The sequence below is a fragment of the Capsicum annuum genome, chromosome 3 (genome assembly GCF_002878395.1).
Source record: "Capsicum annuum cultivar UCD-10X-F1 chromosome 3, UCD10Xv1.1, whole genome shotgun sequence".
Lineage (NCBI taxonomy): Eukaryota > Viridiplantae > Streptophyta > Magnoliopsida > Solanales > Solanaceae > Capsicum > Capsicum annuum.
In genome coordinates this window covers 30826726-30847299 of record NC_061113.1, presented here as the reverse complement: position 1 = coordinate 30847299, position 20574 = coordinate 30826726, and positions in this window count along the sequence as shown.

The following is a 20574-nucleotide window of genomic DNA, read 5'->3' as shown; positions in this document are numbered from 1 at the left end:
AAATACGTTCACCAACACTAAATCTCAAGGCACAAAGTCTATGATCAGCATAATACTTCTGCCTAATCTGAGGTGCTCTAAGTCTTTCCTGAATGATCCGGACCCTATCCAAAGACTCACAAAGCAAGTCCGTACCTTGAGGTCTCACCTCTAAAACATCGAACCAACCTAATGGAGAGCGACACACCTACCATACAACGCCTCAAAAGAAGTCATATCAATACTGGAATGATAGCTATTATTATATGCAAAATCTGCTAAAGCCAAATGATGCTCCTTCTAGCCACCAAAATCCATCACGCACACGCAGAGCATATTCTCTAAAACCTGAGCAGTCTGCTCTGAATGGCGATTAGTTTGGGCATGAAACGCTGTGCTAAGATCAACCCAAGTACCCAACTCATTCTGAAAAGTCTTCCAAAAGTGAGATGTGAACACAGGACCTCGATCTAAAATAATGGACACCGGCACACCATGAAAACATACAATCTCACAAATGACAATAGGGGCTAACCTCTCAGCACTGAATGAGACCTAAACCAGAATAAAATGAGTTGACTTGGTCAATTAATCCATGATGACCCAAACACTGTCAGAACTATCAGATGTACGAGACCACCCAGTCAGGAAGTCCATAGTGACCCGTTCCCACTTCCACTTGGAAATGGGTAACCTCTGAAGCAATCCACCAAGCCTTATATGCTAGGCCTTCACCTACTGACAACATAGACAACGAGCCACAAAATCCACTATATCTCGTGTCATACCACCCTACCAATAGTGCTGCCTCAAATTACGATACATTTTAGTCATACCTGGATGGATAGAATATCTGGAACAATGGGTCTCCTCTAAGATCAACCTAATCCAATCACCACTCTCGGCACACAAACTCAGCGCTCAATCCTCAAAACTCTATCTGAATCAAGTAAGGCTTCCTTATCCTCCCCACTCAACACTTTATCTTGAATCAACCTCAATCTAACATCATCAAACCAATGAGCTCGAATCTGCTTCATCAAAGAAGATCTAGCCTCCATAAATACCAAACATATGCCAGTGTCAAAATATCAAGCCTGACCATCTGATTAGCTAAAAATTGAATCTTTAAGGCCAAAAGCCTTTCCTGGGTCATAAGATGCGCCAAGCTACCCATGCTAGTCGACTTCTGGCTCAAGGCATCCGCAACCATATTAGCCTTGCCCAAAAGGTAGAGGATAGTCAAGTCATAATCCCTAAGCAACTCAAGCCAACGACACCCCCTCATATGAAGATATCGCTAGTAAAGAAGTACTAAAGCTACGATGATCTGAGAAGATCTTACAATGGACTCTATACAAGTAGTGCCTCTACAACTTCAAGGCAAACACAACTGCGTATAAATCTAAATCATGGGTAGAATAATTCCTCTCATGAGGCTCCAATCTTAACGAGGTGCATACACAATTACCTTGCCCTCCTACATCAACATAACGCCTAACCCAAAACCTGAAGCATCATAAAAGATAATAAATCCCACGCCCTCCTTGGGCAAAGTCAATATAGGAGTTAAAGTCAACGAATCCTTAAGCTTTTGAAAGCTCGCCTCACAATATATACCATTGAAAAGAAATCTCCTTATGGGTCAACTTGGTCAATGGAGTTGCAATGGATGAAAAACCCTCAACAAAACATCGATAATACCCGTCCAAGCCAACAAAACTCTGAATCTCAGTGGGCGAAATAGGTCTAGCCCAGTCACAAACCGCTGCAACCTTGGTTGGATCAATAATAATACCTTCATTGGTCATCACATGACCTAAGAAAGAAACAGACTCCAACAAGAACTTACACTTAGAGAACTTAACATAAAACAACTTATCCCTCAATCTCTAAAGCATAATCCATAAATGCTCCTCATGCTCAACCTCACTCTTGGAATAAACCAAGATATTATCTAAAAATACCATAACAAAGGTGTCAAGATCCGATCGAAACATCCAGTTCATCAACTCCATAAATGCGGCAGGGGAATTGGTCAACCCAAAAGACATGACCAAGAACACATAATGACTATATCGAGTCCAAAAAACTATTTTCAAAATATCCGAAGCTCTAATCCTTAACTGGTGATAACTAAACCTCAAATTAATCTTTGAAAACACCACCGCACCCTGAAGCTGATCAAATAAATCATCGATGCGAGGAAGCGGATACTTATTCTTAACTATCACCTTATTCAACTACCAATAATCAATACACATCTATATAGACTCATTATTTTTCTTCACAAACAAAACAAGCATACTCCAAGGCGAAATACTAGGTCGGATAAATCCCTTATCCAACAACTCCTGCAACTGATCCTTCTGTTCCTTCAACTATGTTGGGGCCACCCTATAAGGAGGAATAGAAATGGGCTTGGTGCCCAGCTCAACATCAATACTGAAATCAATATCTCAATCCGGAGGCATACCAGATAAGTCCGTAGGGAACACATCCATAAACTCACGAATGACACGGACAGAATCCAAGGAAGGAGGCGAAACAACATTGGTGTCATGAATATGGCCAAGTAATATAAACATCCCCTCTCAACCAATTACGAGCCTGAACATAAGATATAATCCTTTTAGGACCCGAATGAAGTGTACCCTTCCAAGCTATCCTTGGCACACCCGACGAAGCTAAAGTCATAGTCTTGGCATAACAATTTAGGACAGCATGAGAAGGATCCAACCAATCTATAACCAAAATAGCATCAAAATCGACCATGTCTAACACAAGCAAGTTTACCAAAGTCTCACATTCGACAAAAGTCATAACACAATATCGGTACGCCCGATCCACCACTAAAGAATCACCTACTGACTAGATACATAAATATGCATGGCAAGAATCTCCCTAACAGAATCAAAACCCGAAAAAAATATATAGACACATAGAAGAAAGTCGATCCAGGATCAAATAATAAGATGCAGGTCTGAAACAAATAGAACGGTACCTGATTACAGCATCTGAAGCCTCCGCCTCAGATCTGACTGATATAGCATAACACTATCCGTGACTACCAACTAGCTGAGTAGCCCCACAACCACCAACACGGGCTCTACCATCTCTACCTCTTGCATCTTTGGTAGAATACCTACCTCTCACAACTAAAATAGGAATAGCTCTAAACACACGGCAAGAACAGTCTTTGGCCACATGGCCAACCTAATCACACACATAGCAACCTCTATGACTAGTCTCAACAAGAGAAAGTACAATTGAGCCCGAACGGTCACCCTGAACTGCTGAACTAGAAGATCCACCAGCTGCACTCTATAAAGTCACCTGCATTAGCCTACCATGATATTACCGAGAACCTCTAAAATCTCTGTCTCGAGAGGTCCGACTCCTGAACTTACCAAAATGATGCACCCTCTTGGCGCCTCCCTAAGATGCACTAAGAATACCCTCTGTCATCTTAGCATAATCCATAATACTCTAAAATGAATCCCTAATCACAATCATCTGAGATGTAGTCAACTAAAAAGAGACATCCAAACCCTTTACAAACTTTATATCTACTCAAACTCGGTGGAAATACTATCAAAGGTATATCTGGATAAGGCATGGAAGCATGCCTCATACTCAATGACTGTCATAGAGCCCTGCTCTAAATGATCAAACTTGTCCCGCATATGATCTCTCAAACTGAAAGACACAAATCTCTCCAAAAAGGCATCAACAAACTAATCCCATGAAAACTCAGGAGCATCAACAAGCCTACAACTGACAAATGATATCCACTAATTTCTCACACCATTTCTCAACTAATAGTGGCATAAGCAACTCCATTAACGTAGATAGAGTGAAACACAATTCAGAACACAAGGTATGAAAGAACTTCACATGATAAAGAATGAAATGAGGGAAGTTTCCTAAAGACATCCTATAACCTCTCGAAGATAGATACGGACGTCTATGTACCGATCCGCGAGACTCTATTAGACATTCCGTTCTTACACCGTTGAGACCAATGAAACCTGGTTGCTCTGATACCAATTTATCATGACCTAAAAATGAGGGTCATGATGGCATTTATCGCGGCGTAGCTTGACAAGTAAACCTATCACCCAAACTGATACAAAAAGAAAAAAAACAGAAATATCCCACGGTAAGGCTTCTAGAATGAAGCTGAACCATACAAGTAATCATAAAAATGCGGAAAAAACTTATCCAAAATACCAATAATGTCTAAAACCAGGTGTTAATAGTGTAAGAACTACTAATACAATTCAAGAGTCAAATGCATCGGAAAAATAACCACAAAGAAATAATAACTGTCTCCGAATACTAATAAAGACATAACAACTAACACCCTAAAATTGATATTTTGGATCTGCTTACGAAGTTGGATTTTTCATCTTAGGTCGTTTCAATCAAATGTGGATCCCAGACCCATATTTTAAATTTTTCAACTTTCCGACCAATAGGTTGAAATGAGCTCGAGTGCACCGGAACCCGAACCAAAGGTCTACCTAGACTAAAATCGATATTCTGGAGCTGCTGGCATAGTCCATTCGTTCATCCATCACACAGATCATAAGATATCCACATAAGTCCAAAATAAGGCTCTCAAAGCCATAAAAAACTACAATATTGCATAAATGATGCCAAAATTTATCGAAAATCATGCCAATCACTCCCACACCCCAGAAATATCATAATGCAACTATGGGAAGAGGTAAAACAGTTAAATCATACAAAATCATAAATTTTACATATTTCATCAAATTTTCAGGTCGTTACAACAGACATGTGCACCTCTATGACCCAAAATCGAGATAAACTTTCTCTAAGAGACTGCACTTGTTTTAGCTGAGCATCACAAATAATAAGAGTCCCTTAAGCGAGAAATTAGCTTGTGCAGTACAGTAGATAGTAGACCCACAATCTCTACTCCAGTTCCTCTGTAATTCTATCTCTGAGTTGCCCTAAATATTTTATATTAATATTAGGAGTGTGCAAAAACTGAACTAAACCGATAAAAATATTATTGGTTTATTGTTATTGGGTTAGTGGGTTAGGGGTTTTTTTAATGGTTTTAGAAAAAAAAATTATTGAGTTATTGGTTCGGTTCGATTTTTTCTTATTGGATTACTAGGTAAACCGATAACCCAATAAGAATGAATTATTGGGCAAACTCATTGGGTAAACCGATATATATATATATATATATATACTGTATATTGATAATTTTCCTTATATAAGTGTTAATAGTCCACATAGATAACATATACCTTTCTGGAAGTCCTTGCTCAGTTCAAATAAGATCTTTAAATGCATAAAATGATCCCTTTTTACCTTATTTCACTCAAATTTTTAAGCAGCAACATTGTGTTTGATATGTCATCTGAACTCTGAAGTATATATATTACATGAGTCGGGTTCATTGAAAGTATATATTAGCATAGGAGGTTCTATAATCAATCAATTCGAGAAGCAGCTTTAACATAGAATTTCTATTCTCTAAATGGGTGGGTTTGAATTAATCTGAATTGACTTTTGCAGTTAGGTCAAAGAAAGTTTATTCAAAAACAACCTCTCTACCTATCATTTTAGACCTTATAGGTGGAATTATACTGATTATATTGTTTTTGTTTTGTTGTAACAATTTACTATAATACGTTAAATCATATTATTAGAATATTAACATTTCATCATTAAATCTAATTTGACACAGGTGTTTGATTGTGACTGCTTAGGAGATTGATAAAAGCATGAAAATGCATCTGCTATTGTAACAAATAGTATATGCAACAATGTAAATAGGCAACAATTATGATATTGAATGTCATGTGAGCATCCAGCAGAATGATATTCCCATGATTGTATAAACAATCCTTTTGGAATTATGCTATGTGCACAATAGTGATATTGTTGTGTATTGAAATATATTTATTTTAGATAATATAAAAAAATTGTTTTATATTTATGTTTATGTGTGACCTGATCAATAAATTAGGTTCATAACAAAATTACGCGTTGGGCCCGTGCAAAGCATGAGCATATCTATCTAGTTATATATTTTATATATTTATTTATATATAGAAGAGTGAGTTATGAGATGACCAAGGGCATTATAGTTATTTCACAATCTAAGTTCATCATCCAAAATCCATCTCTTTTTGTGAGCTCCATTTCCCATTCAATCTTTTCTTTCTTCTTTAAAATGCACTACCTCTTACTTCCAACCTTAGCAACATAACCTAAAAAATATCTCAAAATAATCTACAATTTAATGTTTATTGTACTATTTCAAATTAATATAATTTTAACAAGTTTTGAATTTTAATTGTTACATTTAATTGGCAATTGTTTAATAAAAAAGATTATAAAATTTTGTTACAAGTTCTTTTTTGGTAATAAAATGTTAAAATACTTTCATATTGTATATGAAAAGACCTCCCTCTTTAATACACTACTTGAAAATAATTTGAAAGAATGTTTTGAAAAATATATAGTTGCTTCATATACGTAGCATGAGAAGTATTATTAAGTAGGATTATACTACTTCATCTTTGATCAAACTTAGTTTAATACTTTTTCTGATTCACTAAAAATTCAATATTACAAAAATTCAAAATACATGAATATATATTTAAGAATTTTTTCAATAAACAAAAAAAACGAAATGAGAGAAAAGTATGAAAGATAAATAATTTCTATTGCAAAAGAACTAAAAATTTTAAAGTAATTGAAAATGCTAAAGAGTATAGCTATATACTTTAAATTTAATAAGAAATTATGTTACAAATAATATTATTAGGACAGTTTGATTAATTTTTAAATTTAGTGGTGTACAATCTTTTAAAAAATTAAATAAAAATAATTAAAATCTACGTAATAATACAATAAAATGGGTTAAAAAATTAATATACTGTTAATTATCATGTAAAGTGTCAAATTTGATAAGTATTATTACAAAGTGATTGACAATTCTGAGATATTACTAAGATCTTAAATAAATAAATATAATAAAAAAATAATATATGAAAATTTGTCTCCTTTTTGTCATAACACAAAAACATGTTTTTATATTTTTCATTTTAAAAGGTTTATAAAATGTTTAATTGACAATAAATTATAAAATATTATTAAATAAAAAAAATATTGAGTTTGTGCATAACACAGGATATATCATCTAGTTTTTTTAAAAAAATGTTTGTCAAAACAAACTTTTAAATGCACATCTTTAAATAATCACTAGTCAACAACAGTAGTTACTAGTTATTTTTTAGGCTAAAGTCATTAATACCCCCTAAACTTGTTTCGATATTTCACTTGGATCCCTAATCTCAGACTTATACCTATCAATTCCTATCCTCTAGAAATTTGATTCATGTAAGTCTTTAAGCCCACATGAAATGTTGCGTGATAACCACTCAAGAGGTTCGCACGAACATGAAAAAATCATCCAATTTGGCAAAAAATTAACACTAAATAACGTTAACTTTCTCTCCCCTCGCCTCTAAATTACAAACCCTAAATTCATAATTTCTCTCATCTTACTCTCATCTTTCTCTTAAATCAAATTTCTCTCATCCTCTCTTAAATAGACTTTTTCTCATTTATTAAAAAATGTAGCAAATTCAGTCAATCTTGAGATACCAGATTTCTGTTACTGTTGCGAATTTTGTCATTTGAGAACTTCAAGGACTTCATTAAATCTAGGTCGTAGATTTTTTGAATGTAAAATTTCAAAGATTTGCAATATTTTTAAAGATATAAATTTTTATTTTTGGTGAAGTTTTGGTAATATTTACTCACGAAAATACCTGAACTTTGACTGAATTTCCAGTTGAGCATACTGAACTTTGCAAGGGTCTTATACCCCCCTGAACTTTTTTAAAGTGGAATTAATTCCCCCCAAAATGTTATACCCAGTTTTGAAGTAGAAAGTGTAATACACGCGTCAATGACATATTGACATGTGTATTTTTATTTAAAATTAATTTTTATTTAATTTCTTTTCCATTCTTATTCTTCTCCATTTTTATTCTTCGAAATCCACAAAAAAATTAGTAATGAAGACCAAAATATTTTCAACAACAAGAAATATTTTTTTCATCTGCCCATCTCTATCAATAACTCAAACAAGAATGACTAAAAAAAAAGACCAAAATTTTCAACAATAAGAAAATAGTGACAATGTAGATTTTTTTTTTTAAGATAAAGCAAACCAACTTAGATTTATGGCAAAATATCCAAAATATTACAGCAGTAGCAGTAGCAGCAGACATTTCACTCTCTTGTTTCAAATCCATTTTAAGATCAACCACAATACTCTTGCTCTCCAAATCCCAAATCTTCATACTATAGTCAGTAGTAGTACAAAGGCAATACCTATTCGGGCTAAAATAGTGGCATCTAACATCCCAAAACAACACCATTACAATCAAAACATTGACATTCAACATCCCAAAACAACCAAAAACTCAGAAATTTCAATCTTTACACTCCCCAAGTTCAATTTAATGGAAACAATAGCAAGAATTTTTCAAGAAAAGTGAAACCCATATCTTGTTTTGCTTCAGAGAATTCAAATCACCCAATCTTGAAAGAATCAAAGCCACCATTAGTAGTGGTTGGATCAGTCAATGTAGATACAAGGAATTCAACTTTCTGAAATATCTTTCTTCCTATTGTCAACTACAAGAAACTTTAAAATGCATCATTTAAAAAAATCATAATTTGAGAAAATCATCTTCACTAATTTCTTGAGAATTTAAAATTTAAATTACTATCAAGCAGTGTGTGTGTGTGATGAAATTATGTTCAATTCAATTCCAAGTCAACAGTGGAACACCAATGGAGAACCATTGAAGAGAAGAAAGAAAGTAGAGAGAAGAGAAAGAAGATATAAATGAAAAAATAAATAAAAAACATTCAATTTATAAAAATTAGAAAACTGAGGGTCTGTTTGACAAAAAATTTTTTTTTTTAATGATTTTTAACACTTTCACGCGCCCAATGCACGTGAATTACACGCAGTGGTCCAAGTGGGCAGATATATACCATTAAAATACGAAAAAAATTCAGGGGGTAATAGGACCCCCACAAAGTTCAGTATGCTCAACAGAAAATCCGGTCAAAGTTCAGGTATTTTCGTGAGCATTATTCCTAATGTTTATATTTTTGCATTTTAGAAAAATATTGAATGTGACTACTTTAGATGGATTGATCAAAAATCTTTGATGCTGAGCATCAATTTCCTGGGGTGGAATCGAGCATAATGAATAAGTTCAACGAAGGTAAAAATCTGTGTGATAGATTGAAGAAAAAACTGAAAGAAATTGAAGAAGAGAGGGACACTTTGTGCGAGAAAGTGAAAGATAGTGAAGAGAAGTTAATTGCATTGAAGCAAAAACTCAAAAAAATTAAACTTGAGAGGGAATGTGCAAAGCTCAAATTTAATAGACTTGTTCTACTTCTTCTTTGTGTTCTTACTGTAAAATGGCTCTTTAGTATGGTGTAAGCTAGTAGTTAATCTTGGATATTGAATAGACAGTTGCATATTGAGTAGTTTATCCTAGTTAGTATGTAATAGAGTTGTTTGGGCAATCTTTATTTTGTATCATTTTGACATGTTTAATGTGAATGGATTGTCCTGTTTTGTATCATAATTACATTGTCAATTACTTTGTGTTCAATTGTGCAACAAAGTATTACCACCCAACTAGACATAGCCACATATTTATAACTGCTAAAAGTATTGTGGAAAAATGAACTAAAACACAAATAATAATGCAATCAAATTGAAATGAAGAACCACATCATTTGGTAACAGCTCAAAGTTGAGCTAAAAAGTGCATCACACCACTAAATAAGACATTCAACATAAAAGTGCATAATAAGGCTCAACATTGAGCATAATAGTACTGCTACAACATAACATAAAATCATAATTATTGCCTAAGAAAAAGTTATTAAAAAACACATAATTTCTTCAAATTACAGATCATTTCTAAATGAACTACTTTTTGGAAGATCTAACTAATGAAGAAGACTTGATTGTATCCACTTTATTTTTCTTATTTACTTTTAATTATTATAACTGTGTACTGATAATTGTATCTTTTTAATTCCACTTTAGGCCACGAGGTTTAAAATCAATATCTATATTGATTGGTGAAGCACTCGTTAAATTTGTACCTCCATAATGAACCCTCTCACTTGATTTATCAGGCTATAAAATCAGACAAAATTATAAGACAATGAATATTCAAAAGTTGAATGAAAACATAGTTATAGATAAAGAATGAGACAGAGAGAAATACATTGTAGACTTGAGTTCCAATTGTTGGACCAGAGTAAACACTAAATTCAATTGTAGGAATTTTGTATCCAATAGCAACAACAAATGAGGTAGCACTGTATGACCTCTTGTTGGTTGGTAAAAGTACAACCTGACTAGAAGAAACATTTTTTCCACTTTAAAATGAGGTTCCTTTTGCATTGCCTATTTTTCTCCCCAATCCTCTACCAAACCCTAATTGACCTCTACTAATTCCTCCCTTATTAGCACCACATTGACCTCTATCAGTTTCTCTCTCACCTCCACTACCAGAACCACATTGACTTTTATCAGCCCCATATTTACCTCTATAATAATTAGCATAAATAACATGATGACAAGGAATACCTCTTAACATCCATAGCCCACAATCACAATATTTCTTGTTCAAGAGAACAACAAATCTGTACCCCTCATTTTCAATTTTAAAATCATTAACTCCATTCTATTATACTCTATACCTATTTAAATATTCCTTGTTATCTTCTAAAATAGTTTTTGCCATCGGTGAAATGTCTGAAATTTATGTTACAATAAATCTGATCATATCTACATGTCTATTCATTTTCTTATGCCTGATATCCTTTAATATTGCGATTATGAACTTATGTTTAGCGCAAGTCTCACACATGTTATTTTCAACAATATCATATTTGTAATGTGTTTTGAAATATACCCTACACCAAGAAGAAGGAGAATTAATTAACATGTCCTCAGTTATTTCCTTCTTATCTAGTCTTGATATTGCTTCCATCTTGTCTCTAAACTTGACTTAAAAGTTTGCTTTTGCATGTCCAAAATTATTTCCTTCTTTCTTCTCCTCTCCAGTGCACATACCAATTACTCCAAATGTATCTAGTACGCATTCTTCTCTCAGCATTTGATAGCAACTCCATTAAAACAGGAACAAGATCCTGTAATAAGTATAAGTATTATTAGATCAGAATTTTAATGGAAATTAAAGTTAAACTAATAAGAAAAAATATTTAAATAGTAGTACCTTTTGCTGGTCTGACATTACGGTCAAGCCTTCACCAGTTCTCAAATTTAGATCAGCAATCAAACATCTTATGAACCAATCCTAACTATGTTTTGTTTCAGCATCCAGAACTGTCCATGCAATAGGATATATTTGATTGTTCCCATTTTTCCACAACAACTTACCCTTACAAGCTTCTTTGAGAAAACATTCATCAAAATCAATAATTTTTCTACACTAATTTAACTATCCTTACTTGAAGACATAAATGCACACATAGAAATAAACAAAGAGATTCTTCCTTAGTTCAGTTTCTTTGTCAATATTTACCTAACAAGAGCTTTCAGGATTTGTTTTCTTAGTCATATCTGCATAGAGACGTAATCTGATGAATTTCATATATCAATCAGCCATATTCTCCCTCATAACAATATGCTTGTCCCTATAACAAATAATTTTACCTACATAAAGACCCAGCACCTCTCTTACCAAATCATGAAATTTTCAGATCCTTACGTATAGCTGAGAAACTATTCTGTCTTTACACTTTCTAGCAATCAACTTTGAATCACACATCTTGTTCTTATTTAAAGGAATACACTTGTGAATAGGGTGATAGTTCTTAACAATAAAATCACTTGAGTCCCTGCCAATAGAAGCAAACAACAACCACTTGCAATTAGGTATAATTCACTTCACCTTTATTCTATATTTTTTATTAAGTTTTAATTTTAGCTGTCTCCTATACTCTACAACATACAAAAACAACAACATGCCCATGTATTCCCACATAGTGGGGTCTGGAGAGGGTAGAGTGTACACAGATCATACCACTACCTTAGGTGAAGTAGAGAGGTTATTTCTAATAGACCCCGTCTTAGAACCGATAACAGTATAATAAATACAAACGATAAGTGCATATAAACTAGTATGGTATGCAAAATAATACTACAACCATAAGATAATACTAAAAACTATCTAACCGAACTCATAGACATCACACAACACCATGAACAAGAAACTACAGCACTCACTTACTGTTACCGATGCACTTCCACCCCCTAATCATCTACCCTAATCTGCGTCCTCCACACTTTTCTATCAAGGGTCATGTCTTCTATAAGCTGTAACTGCTCCATATCATGCCTAATCACCTCTCTCCAATATTTCTTTGGTCTATCTCTACCCCACCTAAAACCATCCATAGTCAGTGTCTCACACCTCCGCACTGGAGTATTCGAACTCCTCCTTATCATGTGCCCAAACCAACGTAACCTCGCTTCTCGCATTTTATTCTTTATCAAAGCATCTCATTCCTCACCCTATCTTTTCTGGTATGTCTACGTATCCATCGCAACATTCTCATCTACACCACTTTCAAATTTTGGATGTGGTAGTTGTTAACAGGCCAACACTCTACTCCATACAACATAGCTAGCCGAACTGCCACTCTATAGAACTTACCTTTAAGCTTCGGGGGCACCTTCTTATCGCAAAGACACCCTAAGCGAGCCTCCATTTCAACCAAATTTGTAATAATATTTTGAAACTATTTTGCACCCTAAAAAATTTTTCCAAGCTCAAACACAACAAGTTTACAATTTTCATCATATCTAACTTTCTTGCTTCTCCTTCTTCTAGGTAGATCTACTCCTCTAACAATATCTAAATCTAACCCCTTTTCACTATCTTCACTCCAACAGTCAGAACTATCAAGATATTCCCCATTTCTACCCAATTATCCAGCATGTTTGTTAGCTTTATCTTTTTCAATATCCTCAAAGCTTCTATCTACACGGCCAATAACTCTCACATGTACTTCTTTAATTTCAACAACTTTCTTTCTTGTTTTTTTTGTTATTTCTTCTTTCTTGTCTCAAAGCCCTCAACTTCTCATCAATATCTGAGCTATCTCTGAAGGAATGTCTCCAAGATTTGAATCACTACTCGAGTAATTTGATACATCACCTTTTATATTAACATCTTCTAGGTTAACATCTTTTACATCTGCCTCATCACTTTCTATATTAACATATTCTACATTAGCCTCATCTACTCTGTAGAAATCTCTCTCTCCACTTATGTTAACATCCTCCCTCTCTTTACCTAAGTTAACTAGCTCTCTCTATGTTAACACTCTCATCAATATCAACAGATTCTCTCTCTAAGTTAATATCCTCACTAACCCCATCCACTGACATTCTCTCACTATCTATAACCTCTGATTTAGTTAAAAGACCTGCAGGTCCATCAGGGACAAGCATAGGTTCATCTAAAACATGATTAACATAAAAGTCAATAGAGTCCTTATGTTTTATGTCTTTAACTAGTTTTAGGAGATGTGTCCTCGTGTTTTATGTCTTTAATTAGTTCTAGGAGATGTCGATCATTTGTAATTAAGTTGAACTCTTTAGTTACTATATCTTGGTAATACCCCTCCCCCCAAACAGTTTCATACCCTAATTCTCCAATATAATATAACAATTCCAGTAATGAAAAGTGGTCCTTATCGATATACCTTAGTGCTGGCACACAGTTTCTAACATATATAACGATTATGGTGAATTTTTGTAAAAACAATCTCCATTTGTTAGGTCACCTGCAGCAAATAGTAAGAAATCAAAGTTATTAAACAAAATATACCCAAAGAACACACCAACAAGCTAAAAGATACAACTTTTAATCCATATGGGGAAAGTGATGGAATATTGCCAAAAGCACATTTCCTACAGTGACATTTTAAATTCTAAAAACTAAATTATGCTAAAATTTAACAAATACAAATCATAAAAACACTTACATGAGAAAGATGTGAGCAAAATTTCTAAATTTCTTCTTCGACTTGACAAGAATTATGGGTAAATTAGGACAAAAATCAAAAAGAGAGAGAGAAAGAATGTCGTGGAGAGAGAAAATGGGGTTAAGCTTCCGTCAATTTGGATTTTTTTGTCCTTTTAAATCTCATCTATTTTTACGTCAATATATTTGATCCACGTAGAGAAATTTAAGTGGATTTATTTTCCACATAGGCAGCGGTTTGTTACACGTGCAGGAGATTTCATTGGATATGAATAAAAAATGCTTACGTGAATTAAATTTCGGGTGAGTTAAAGTCTGATAGGTACAAGTCCGAGATTAGGGGTCCAAGTAAAATATTGATACAAGTTTAGGGGACTATCGATGATTTTAATCTATTTTTAATATAATTTTTTTCATGGTATGAGCCCAACACAATTTTTAATTTATTTTTTTTGCAAAATTTTAAACATTAATTCTTTTTTTTTCACAAAATATAAATTTATGGGTCAAGTTTTACACACTAAAAAATATAAAATCATGATTTAAATCTTTCCTAAATTGCAAATCTAAAATGTGATTAAAAAAATAGGAAAAAGGATCAAAAATACCTCTCCACTTTCAAAAATTGGTTAATTTTATCCTCCATCATACTATGAAGTTAATTTTACCCCTGCCGTTAACAAACTTCACATATATACCCCTCAATTTAACGGACTTCCCCAAATAAATGAAAATTACCTAATTTCAATTGAAATTGCTCAATTTTCTTGTTTAACCCGAATCCGACCCACTAAATTAAATAAATTCATATTAAATTAAATTCAAAAGAGAGATCTTATCGATATTGCCACACTCTTGGATGATTTTTTTTGAATATCGTTAAACACTAGAAATGAATCCTCTTTTTTTTATCTTAAGATCGTGAAGTTTTTTTTTTTTAAGAAAAGAAAGTTATTTGGTCTTCTTCGATCTGTCCCCGTATAAACAACAATACTATGAGTTATAATGATCTTTCATTTAAATGTATTTTTCTTTGTGGGTATTCTTGCTTAGAACATGTCTTGAGATTATTCGATAATGTTAAACTAAACTAATGGTCACTAACAATTTGCTGAAAAAATGCAATTGTGCTTCTTAAACTTTTGCTAATATATGATAGATCTGAACTAATTTATTTTTATAATATATATTAGTCATCAACAACCTTCTAACTATTATAAAATTATGGTGTTTCAATGGAGTGAAAAGAAAACTCAACAAACACCCTATTCCTTTCCAAAGCATGCTACTAGTTTGAGGGGTAATATACCCCCAAACTCTTCGGAAAACAAAAAAAACTGGCATAACGTTGGACTTGTGAAGTTTTTACATAATCCAAACTCCATGGTCTTTCAATGGAGGAAGGAGATGATATGAATTTATTTAATTTAGTGGGTCAAATTCAGGTTAAATATGAATTGTAACTTCAATTAAAATTATTGATTTGAGAGAATCCATTAAATTGAGGGGTATATATGAAAAGTTTGTTAACAGTGGGGGTATGTTTAGCCCCATAGTATAACAACAGGGGTATAATTAGCCTCATAGTTTGACAGAGGGTAAAATTAACCAATTTTCGAAAGTAGAGGAATATTTTTGACCCTTTTCCCTAAAAATTAATGTTAAAGGTGAGGAGTGATCACCATTCCTATTAATCATGGACTAAATTTCAAATTTTAATTTTAAACCATAATCCTGGATTGCATATCTAAAATGTTAATTCAAAAATTTAAAATTTAAAATTTAAAAGCACGATTTTAAACCATATTCCAAAACTATACATCTAAAGCAAAATGACCTTGTGGACCCTTGTACTATGTCAGTTTTGTAAGTTGGAAGCTTCTACTTACATGTTTGTCATCTGAACCCCTGAATCCATTAAAAAGCAACTTTTTAAACATAATTTCTGATGTGGCATCCTATGTGGCTGAAACCACATAGGAGCGTGTGTTTTACACTCCAGTTACGCGTCAGCCAAAAAATTAAAGGGCCCCAACGGTCAAAAAGGGTTCCAACACCCATTATAAATGCCCCTTCTTCCTCATTTGCTTCCAACACCATTGTTGGAGCAATTTGAGCATTTTTTTTCATCCGTTCTTCTCTATTTTTTCTCTCTCCAAGTTCTTGTTCATTAATTTTTTTTCTTGCTATGCTTGTAATATTGGAAAGTTAATTTTTTATGTAATTTTTTGCACCACCATGACAGTTCGAATTTGTTATTGTGGACTTTACGCGAAACTTAAGATATCAAGAACACCAACCAATCCGGAAAGAATGTTTTGGGGCTATTAAAAATATCAGGTTGGTACTGGTTGTGGATTCTTTCGATAGGCCAATGAAAATGAACAATATAAAGGTAGACATCGAAGGCAACGAAGACAACAAGGACTGGAAAGATATGAAAGGCATGGAAGATATGAAAAACCAAGCATTAGTATTGATATCACTATTATCATTATCGTTGTCATGTGGTTTCTATCTGTTGTATTATTTAAGATGGCTTGATCTATGTAGTTGGTATGTACAATGAAACGAAATTAAAATTTAATGAGAAACGCCATTGCCAACATAAAAATTTGCAATATATAATTGGCATCAAAATACTTGTATTAACAACATCAAAATGTTTGTCTTAACAAGAATGAACCAGAAGTCTTAAAAAATTATCTTAACAACACTTGGGATCAATACAGAAAAAGAATTACACTAATGTGTTGCTTGAGTGCTTGTTGTAGATTGATTCTTGCTGGCTTGAGTGCTTGATGTGGCTTGAGTGGTTGGAGATGACTTTGCCTTTGATCTTTTTCTACTTTGTTTTTGTAGCTGTCTTTGAGTTATTGCAGCTCCACCTTTCCATCTTAGTCCATTTGGTTTGAAACCCAAGTCAATATTGGTTAGAACTGAACTAATAAGTGTTGGACTATGTAATACTCTATCAGTATTTCCAGATTGTAAAAATAAAAAAAAATCAGTTATTCATGCACTAATTAAAACCAATTAAATGTAAAGTACATTATATGAAACTTACCCTCCCTACCACACTGCCACTTGGTCCAAACAGCACACCAAAACCTGCTTCTTTTGCCTTTTTGTCTTGGTCTTTTATATGCCAGATTTGCACCACCTCTCAAAGTTGTACTAGTCTTTCTCTTTTGGGCACCAACACCACTAGTAGACAGCTGAGTTATAGATTGTGTAGTAGTAGCACCCACTGCTGAAGTGGTAGTGGGCATCACAACAGCTGCAGGCCTTATATCAGCTGTTGAGGCACGTGCAGGCCTCACACCACCAACTGATGCAATATTTGCATGTCTTCCTGCAGCTATTGGTGCACTGTGAGCATTTGTAGGCCTTCCTGAACATGTTGGTGCACTTTGAGCATTTGAAGGCCTTTCTGCAGGCCTTCTGTTGCTTGATTTAGCATTTACAGGCATCTCTTCAACTACTGAAGCATTTGCATCTCTCTCAGCAGTAGCAGATGCAGTAATAGTGTTGGCTTACACACTTGGTTGACTGCCACAGCTACTACTAAAATTTTTTTTCTATAAAAAAATATGGAAAGGTCAAAAACACATTCAAAAAGAGTAAAATTCATCAATAAGAAAAACTTTGGCTTACCAAAGTTGGATATCCTTTCTTGTTGTGTCCAATACACTTGCACACAGAACATGTCATTTTTCTTCCCTTTCTTGTAGTATTTCAAACTTCTTTTTAACAGCTTCATCCTTAGCTTTCTTTCTATTTTTACCTGGCTTTCCTGACATAGGAGTAATCTCAGATGGCTCAATTAGTGGTCTTGTGCTTCTTGGCCACATGTTAATATTTGTCATTGGTTGAATATACTTTTCATATGCCTTCAGGTATGTTTCACTTTGATACCAGTGATCAATATATGACTCCACATTCCATCCCTTGTAATACATTGCAGCAATTGCATGAGCACAAAGAATTCCCTTTAGTTGCCAAGACTTATAACTACATTGCTTCCTCTTCATATTAACAACATGTGAATAAGGTGGATCACCAATCTCAAAGCCCATGTCACCATTAAATCTCACCTCACACTTGGATGCATATTCAGCATTCTCTGCAAGAACTTCTATAGCCATTGGTGATACATCAGTGATCCATTTTTCACAAAAATCTCTCAATTGATTCATTCTTTCCATGACTTTGCAACTTATTTCCTCCAACATAGTGATAATTATCTTGAACCTAGTAGCTAAAATCCAACTATTGAAAGTCTCATACATGTTGTTTTCAACCACATCACACCTGCTATGTTCCTTAAAAAAAGCCCTACACCATGTCTCTTTGTTATACTTGAGCAAATCTTCCACAATTTCAATACTCAATTCACTTATTTCATTAAGTTTCTTTTGCAAGTACACTTAAAATGGGGCTCTTGCAACCTGCCAGAATTTTTTTCTCCTTTTCTCACCACTCCAAACCTGCTTCCAGTTGGTCCATATATGTCTAGTACACCATCTATGCTCAGCATTTGCCAGTAGATTAGTAAATGCCAAATGAAGACCCTATCAAAACATGTAAAATAATAGTTAAACACTTAAGACATCATTACAGCAAACTAGCCAGTAATAAATAACTGAAAAATATGAACAGATAAAGAGTCATACCTTTTGCATATCAGACATGACTGTCAACTCTTCACCCCCATTTTCTTCAAGTTCCAAATCATGGCTGATGCACCTAAGAAACTATGACCATGTGTCCTTGATTTCTTTATCAACCACAGCCCATGCTACAGGGTACATTTGATTATTTCCATCTTTGGAAATGCAAGACAACAAGATACCTTTACATATACCCTTGAGAAAGGCACCATCTAAACTAATTATTCTTCTGCAGCCATCTTTCCATCTACTTTTTAAGGCCCCAAGACAAATGTAAATGCCCATAAACACCTTTTTTCCTGGAACTGCATTCTTGGATGTCCTAATAGATACAGTGGTACCAGGATTGGTGATCCTCAACTGTTCAGCATAGTCATACAACCTAGAAAACTCTTCAACAAAATCACTAAAATATTCATTCATAATTCTGATTTTTGCCTTCTACAGGTTGTTTTACTAACATACAACCCATAGTCCTTTCTTAAAAGTGCTTGAATCTGATGCAATTTTATTGATAGATCACTCATAATCCTATCTTTGTAATGCTTACTAATCCACAAAGGGTTGCACATCTTATTTCTTGTCCTTTTAGAACACTTGTGTACAGGGAAGTAAGTTTTCACAGTAAAAAATCCTGTGTTATCAATACTTCCAAAAATAACCCAAGGACAACCCTTATGCTTACACTTAGCCCTTACCCTTTCCTTCTCATTAGGTTTCAACTTAAGGTTCACACCTTTTTTAATAGAGTAACTCTGCAGTGCCTCTCTAAACTCAATAGCATTCAAAAAAACCATATACAACTGAAAACATACCTTCTTTGCAGTTTTATCAAAGTATATCTTGCTAGAAGAAGTTCTAGGTAGTGGATTTACCACTTCATCATCATCAACAGGATCTCCTTCCTCTTTATCACTAATGTCACTACACGGATCTGAACTATCAAAATAAGGGTCATCCCCACCCAGTTTACCTTCATATCCAACCCCCTTGTTCTTACAAATATCCTTAAAACCAGCATCTATATCTACTGGTCCAGATGGTATCTCATCTACATTCACCCTATCAGCCTTTTCTTTTGCTTGTTTTTCAATGTTAGCCTTTCTAACTTGAAGCAACTCTTCATCAAAATCGTTCAACTTTTTAATGTTTTCATCAACATCATAAAGTGAATCACCATCAGAATCAGTCCAATCAAAATCTAATTTAGAATCAGATGTTTGGAGATGGTATGTGGAGAAATCATTAAGTTGACCTTCACCTAAGTCTTCACAAAAAACCTTAACTTTTCCTTTTTTCTGCCCTAGGAGGCTGATTTTCATTTATATATTCATCTTCATTTATATCCAATGGATGAGATGAAGATACATCAGCCCTATCCGGTTCAACAGGGGCTGCCACATCACCATTACTAAGTTGTAATAATGGTGGAGTGGCTGCCACATCATCATTTACAACTATAGGTTCACTAATTTGGTGAACCACATATACATCAATAAAATTTCCATATTTTAAACAACTGATAAGGCTTAAAACATCAACATCATTTTCTAACTTGTAATAATAGCCTTTTTTTTTACTCTACACCAAAAGGTTTCAATTTTTTCCACACCTAAATCTGTTGCTAAGTTATGAAACAACATAACATGAAGCTCATCAACATCTACTCTAATGTTACCAGGAATACGAATTCCATTTGTATACCTTAAAACAGGGTCTAACAAAAAGACACCCCCATACGTGAATTGAATTGTTACAATTATATCTATTTATTTACAAAACCTGCACAATGACAACAT